General features: G+C 38.9%; 2 non-coding genes across 2 annotated transcripts; one reads left to right on the forward strand and one right to left on the reverse strand.

Annotated features, from left to right (window-relative positions):
- Positions 1-5,209: 5,209 nt before the first annotated feature.
- Positions 5,210-5,282, reverse strand: TRNAT-CGU (transfer RNA threonine (anticodon CGU)). The gene has a single exon. It is a non-coding gene; the product is annotated as a tRNA-Thr (tRNA).
- A 1,480-nt stretch (positions 5,283-6,762) lies between these two features.
- TRNAT-CGU (transfer RNA threonine (anticodon CGU)) lies at positions 6,763-6,835 on the forward strand. Its single transcript has one exon. It is a non-coding gene; the product is annotated as a tRNA-Thr (tRNA).
- The last annotated feature ends 402 nt before the right edge of the window (positions 6,836-7,237 follow it).

Raw genomic sequence — 7,237 nt, forward strand, 5'->3', positions numbered from 1 at the left:
GTTTTTTCGGCTTGTATCATAAGCACCTCGTTCGGGGTACATGAACATTTTATAAACATGTACAGCGAAAATTTTGGGTGGCTGGTCGTTTTGTCGTTATCTTGTTCCTCGCAGTATTCTTAAGCATGTTGTGCATTACGTTGTCAATCTGGTTCATGTGCATAGAAGACATTACGAAGTTTCAGGCTACAGTATAAAAAGCCTGGAAGCAAGCTATCAATAATTTTTTAACAGAGTTGCTTAATCTGATACATGATACATCACTAAACTTTCGTGCGTATTCATCAATGTAAGCTCGTCTTAGTGTTATCCAAAATGAAGATGTGAGTCGACAGATGGAAACATCTAGTGGGGTAATCAGGGTGAACAGTAGAAGTGCTTGAGACAGGCTGACCGATGTTGCGATAGGAGGACCTATTTTTTAGAAGTCACCTTGTCATCCTTGGCGTGTTAGTTTAAATGGGGTCAGTAATGACATCATCTTTTGGTATAGGCGTGTGTGCCTGTTGTAAATGTTTGTCTGAAAAAAAAAACCTATAACGCAGAAGAGTGCAGCCCTTGCTTCTTTTCAAGTTAGGTTGCGCTGATACAAAGTGTTCGCCTGTCGGAGGTTGGGGGTAAGGGAAGCAAAAAAAGATAAATGATAGAAAAGAAGAAAAAAGAAGAAAGAAAAGGGGAATGCAAAGTAAAAGTAGTGCTACACTGCTCCTACTTTGCATCCCCCCTTTTCATCTTTTTTTTCCCTTGTTTTCTTTTTTCACCTTTTTTGTTACATTTGCATTGTCCCATCTAGTGCATGAATCAATGACACATGGATTTGCTATAGCAAAGATGCCTATGTGGTGTTGGATTGAACAGTGCATTGTACTTCATTTAGTTAATTACAGACTGATCAGTCTTGCAATAAGTGCTTCCTGTCTATCACCACACATGTTCAATTGAAAAGTTTGTGCTTGGCTCTTAGTATGCTGGTATATAGCTTGTGTCTTGGACTACTCAAAATGAATGTTATTTTGCTGCTGTTTATGGTAATGAATTTATCCAACATGAAAATATCTTGCCTTGTGAACTTTGTCGGACCTGCCTTTCTTTTTCTTTCCTATGCAGGCATTGTATGTGAGGGCAGAGAGGTGATAGCTTGAGCTTCGGAAGAATAAATGCTGGCAGTGAGGCAATTACGCATCAAACATCCCAGCCATTTTGCCAACCGTCCTAAATGTGTTTTGAAAAAAAAATATTGTGCTCGTTTACTGTATTTTTCTGAAAACAGCAAAATGCTAAAGTATATCGCAGAGAACAAAATATTAGGCCACGTTGGTGCCTTCTGGACTTCCCAGGATGTCGTCTGGGTGTTGCTTGTAAAAAGTAAAGTGTTTCAAAAATACTGCCTCTTCTACACCAAATTCGGTCTTGGTATTAAGTAAAGGTGCTTGTGTGTACTGCATGAAGCTCAGTAATATTAGTGCAATTTTTTCGCCACATCAAAAGCAAGGAAGTAGTTCTCTTTATATGGCAAGTGATATGATTACACTTTGTCTTAAAGTAGAAATGAATTTTTGAAGTTTTCTTATGATGGCTGTTTTCTGCATTTGATGTACGACAGCTTCCGTTCCGAAGTTCCCCATGGCCCTCAATAGGAGACTTCAAAAATCATTTTCCTCATTTAAACAAACTTTGTAATGATAACACTTGCCATGTAACAAGAACTGTTTATTTGCTTTCAACTTACATATAAAAGTAATTTTCAATTAGACAAACACACAGCTCAAATTGCATCTCAATGTGGACAAAAACGATTATATAGTGATATTTGTAATCTGGACCTAACATTATTTTTTTTCGTAAAATATAACTTCTGTGCAGTGAGTATTTGTGGCTCAAATATTCATACAAAATGCAGTATTGCCATACAAGAAATGCAAACGATAAACAGTTTGGCGGAATTCTTCAAAGCCTATGTAGCAGAAAAATTGCACTAATGTTACTCGACTTCAAATACTTTAAGAAGCATCTTTACTTAATATGTAGATCAAATTTGATGTGGCAAGAAAAAGCGGTACTTTGAAATTTTTCTCACAAATAACACCCGCACGACATTCTGCGAAATTCTGAAGGTACCCACGTGACCACTACTCTTTTTTCTTCAAAACATTTCTGCAAATAACTATTTTCAGAAGAGTAAATTACCATCATTTTTTAAACTATACATCTGTGATGGTCGCCAGGCAGTATGGTTTGTATGTTTGGTGTAGAATAGCCCAGTGCAAAAAACAACAAATGGCTGAGCATCCTTTGACGCTCGGGCAATTTCGAAAGCATTTGTTTGTTAGCAGCAATTCAGTTAAGCCCTTGTCTTTATGCTTAGGCCCAGAAACAAAACACAAGTAACTAAAGTAGTCCTAAGAGTCATGTAGTCTCACTGTTCCAAGGCTTGTGGAGCCTAATTTAGTGCAAGCTTCACCATTTTTTTAAAATTCAGATTCAACCAACAGGTTTTGGAGGCACAGTGCATTTTCAGCTAACTTGTTTCACACCAGTTACTTAGATAAAAAGCGGGAAGTAGAGGTAAAAATACCATTTTAAAGGCATTGTAGGTAATAACAAAAAGGACTGCTTTCTTTTTTGTGTTGTGCTTTGCCTGAACGCTGTGCTTTTTGTGGTATAGTTCATTGTCTAGTGAACATAGGCCTTAAAAACTAACATTAGCCATGTTGAGGTCGATTTCTTGGTTATAGTCATAGGAGACATACAAATAATTATGACTTCAAACTTGATTGTTCTTTTGAAGATTTTTTTCCTTGCATAATGATATTTGAGAGTCTTAGTCAATTTTGTTATAAGAAAACGTGATGTCATAATAGGGTCACTTTTTGAGGAGTCGTTCATTCCTACCTTACCTTTTACATTCCTAATAGAGCAGTTATTTTCAATATCGGTATTTAAAATGGAATGAGCATGCTGTATGTAGTAAGGTGTAAGCACTTACAGATAGCACATGCAACGAACTTTTCTGTTGGCAGTTTATTTCTGTTATTCTTGATTTATATGTGGGGTTTCACTTCCGAAAACCACTATATGATTATGAGAGACACCGTAGTAGAGGGCACTGGAAACTTCGACCACTTGGGGTTCTTTAATGTACACCCAAATCTGAGCACACGTGTCTACAGCATTTCTGCCTCCATCGGAAATGGAGCCGGGGTTTGATACCGCGACATGCGGGTCAGCAGCCGAATTACTGTTACTCTTGCTCCCCTATATGTGTGCAGTTCGGTTATAGTTATCTGGCTTGCACAGATTTTTAATGGCACCTGCCTGGTCCTGCTTGCTTTCATGTTGATTTTAAGCTTATAAGTTGCTTAGGTTTAACTCTCAAAATTGTTAAAGATGCCAATTTTGTGCACAAACTGTATAGTATAAAGGCAGCAGATGTACATGCACACACTATTAAATGAACACTGAGAGCTTTCACTTGCTGTTCCTAAAGTTTTACTGTGCAGGAAGCGTTTAAATCATAATTTCATAAGGACATAATAATCGATTATCTAATCGTGACAACCTAGTTATTTTCACTGTGATAAGCATGCTGTTTTTTTTTGATGTAGCAGAACTAATTTATACACTCATTCCTTCTATTATTCACATATGCATAACATGAAGGATTGTGTGCCTTAAATTTTCAGTTTCATTCTGTGTGTTATATTTCTTGTGCATGTAAACTATTGGGCTAACATGTGTCTCTGACATTATTTGTGCCAATTATTTTCATTTCCAGGTGCCTATGAAGGACACATAAGTTCTATCGCAGTGACCTTCGAAATTTACAGTGGTGCCGGAGCCTCAAGCAGCATTTCGCCGATCTCCACAAGGCATTCATGAGATAAACACAGCGCCACACTTTCACAGTGCTATGATTATTATTTATGTTTAAGCATTTCGTTCTAAAATTGCTGTTACATTGTGCCACCATCCTGTGGCTTAGGTGGAGCTCGTGAAATTGCGGTGCAGTCACCTCATTTGTGTACGATCAAACTGCAATGTCACTATTCACAGCTGGAGCATACAGACAAATAAAAAAAACATATTGATTGTAGCAGGGCTGATGTGTATATTAATGCTTCTCTATTGATATTAATAACTTTATAAGTTCTTTAAGTCTTGCATAGAACACTGCTATAATGTGTTGCAATGTAACCACCATTTATGATCGCTAGCATGTTAATTTAGTAGTTTTGTAATGTATTTTATTTAAAAGGTAATTTTGCTTCTGCATCACAACAATTAGTAAGCTAGATGCCAATGATTCAATCCCTCATCATGCACATTTAAGAAATATTGTGATTTGTACACAGTATTGCATGTACTCAAGATGTGGACGTCTATTCAATTTACACATTATATTGCTTTGCACTAGATTCAGACGTAACATGCGCACATTTCAGTAACTTCCGCATGATACGTCTTTCCATAAGATGTGGAGTCCGCATCATACGTCTTAAGCGGAGCCCGCATCATACGTCTTATGCGGAGTCCGCATCATACGTCTTCCATATTCCAATAATTCCGTATGTGAGGTCTCCGCATCTTACGGAACGTTTCAGTAGGGTAAGGGCTCGTTTTTCAGTGTTTTAACACAATATTAATGAGATATAACAGATAATGCCAAGGAATGTACAGGGGAAGTTATTAGAACCAATGGAATGTAAATAAGAAGAATAAAGAAAGAAAAGTGGATGAAAAAATTACCAACTGTGAGCAGGAATCAAACCTACGACCTTCGAATTACGCGTTCGATGCTCTAACCACTGAGCTATCACAGCGGCCCTCCCTCCATCCACTTTTTTGGGTTTATCTGTGAATTTAGAAGTAGGAGCGACAGTCAGCGCCATCTATAAGCCAAACAACGAGTGTGAAAACACTCTTATGCGCATGTTTGGCGTCACGTAGCACGTGAACTTATTATGAGCGGGCAGCTGATTAATTGTCCCTCTTATACAACCTAAACACACCAAGTCTGCCAGTACGAGACCCTCGTTCAATGAAATAAGGGCAAGAAGTGTATACCTAAGGGCTCGTTTTTCCGAGTTTTAACACAATATTATTGAGATATAACAGACAGTAATGCCAAGGAATGTACAGGGGAAGTTATTAGAACCAATGGAATGTAAATAAGAAGGAAGAAGAAAGAAAAGTGGATGAAAAAATTACCAACTGTGAGCAGGAATCGAACCTACGACCTTCGAATTACGTGTTCGATGCTCTAACCACTGAGCTATCACAGCGGCCCTCCCTCCATCCACTTTTTTGGGTTTATCTGTGAATTTAGAAGTAGGAGCGACAGTCAGCGCCATCTATAAGCCAAACAACGAGTGTGAAAACACTCTTACGCGCATGTTTGGCGTCACGTAGCACGCGAACTTATTATGAGCGGGCAGCTGATTAATTGTCCCTCTTACACAACCTAAACACACCAAGTCTGCCAGTACGAGACCCTCGTTCAATGAAATAAGGGAAAGAAGTGTATACCTAAGGGCTCGTTTTTCCGTGTTTTAACACAATAATAATGAGATATAACAGACAGTAATGCCAAGGAATGTACAAGGGAAGTTATTAGAACCAATGGAATGTAAATAAAAAGAAAGAAGAAAGAAAAGTGGATGAAAAATTTACCAACTGTGAGCAGGAATCCAACCTACGACCTTCGAATTACGCGTTCGATGCTCTAACCACTGAGCTATCACAGCGGCCCTCCCTCCATCCACTTTTTTGGGTTTATCTGTGAATTTAGAAGTAGGAGCGACAGTCAGCGCCATCTATAAGCCAAACAACGAGTGTGAAAACACTCTTATGCGCATGTTTGGCGTCACGTAGCACGTGAACTAATTATGAGCGGGCAGTTAATAATTGTCCCTCTTATACAACCTAAACACACCAAGTCTGCCAGTACGAGACCCTCGTTCAATGAAATAAGGGAAAGAAGTGTATACCTAAGGGCTCGTTTTTCCGTGTTTTAACACAATATTAATGAGATATAACAGACAGTAATGCCAAGGAATGTACAGGGGAAGTTATTAGAACCAATGGAATGTAAATAAGAAGGAAGAAAGAAAGAAAAGTGGATGAAAAAATTACCAACTGTGAGCAGGAATCGAACCTACTACCTTCGAATTACGCGTTCGATGCTCTAACCACTGAGCTATCACAGCGGCCCTCCCTCCATCCACTTTTTTGGGTTTATCTGTGAATTTAGAAGTAGGAGCGACAGTCAGCGCCATCTATAAGCCAAACAACGAGTGTGAAAACACTCTTATGCGCATGTTTGGCGTCACGTAGCACGTGAACTTATTATGAGCGGGCAGCTGAATAATTGTCCCTCTTATACAACCTAAACACACCAAGTCTGCCAGTACGAGACCCTCGTTCAATGAAATAAGGGCAAGAAGTGTATACCTAAGGGCTCGTTTTTCCGTGTTTTAACACAATATTATTGAGATATAACAGACAGTAATGCCAAGGAATGTACAGGGGAAGTTATTAGAACCAATGGAATGTAAATAAAAAGAAAGAAGAAAGAAAAGTGGATGAAAAATTTACCAACTGTGAGCAGGAATCCAACCTACGACCTTCGAATTACGCGTTCGATGCTCTAACCACTGAGCTATCACAGCGACCCTCCCCCCATCCACTTTTTTGTGTTTATCTGTGAATTTAGAAGTAGGATATTCACAGATAAACCCAAAAAAAGTGGATAGATGGAGAGCCGCTGTGATAGCTCAGTGGTTAGAGCATCGAACTCGTAATTCGAAGGTCGTAGGTTCGATTCCTGCTCACAGTTGGTAATTTTTTCATCCACTTTTCTTTCTTCTTTCTTCTTATTTACATTCCATTGGTTCTAATAACTTCCCTTGTACATTCTTTGGCATTACTGTCTGTTATAACTCATTAATATTGTGTTAAAACACGGAAAAACGAGCCCTTAGGTATACACTTCTTCCCCTTATTTCATTGAACGAGGGTATCGTACTGGCAGACTTGGTGTGTTTAGGTTGTATAGGAGGGACAATTAATCAGCTGCCCACTCACAATAAGTTCACGTGCTACGTGACGCCAAACATGCGCATAAGAGTGTTTTCGCACTCGTTGTTTGGCTTATAGATGGCGCTGACTGTCGCTCCTACTTCTAAATTCACAGATAAACCCAAAAAAGTGGATGGAGGGAGGGCTGCTGTGATAGCTC

This window comes from Rhipicephalus microplus, chromosome 6 (genome assembly GCF_043290135.1).
Source record: "Rhipicephalus microplus isolate Deutch F79 chromosome 6, USDA_Rmic, whole genome shotgun sequence".
NCBI classification, from domain to species: Eukaryota; Metazoa; Arthropoda; class Arachnida; order Ixodida; family Ixodidae; genus Rhipicephalus; species Rhipicephalus microplus.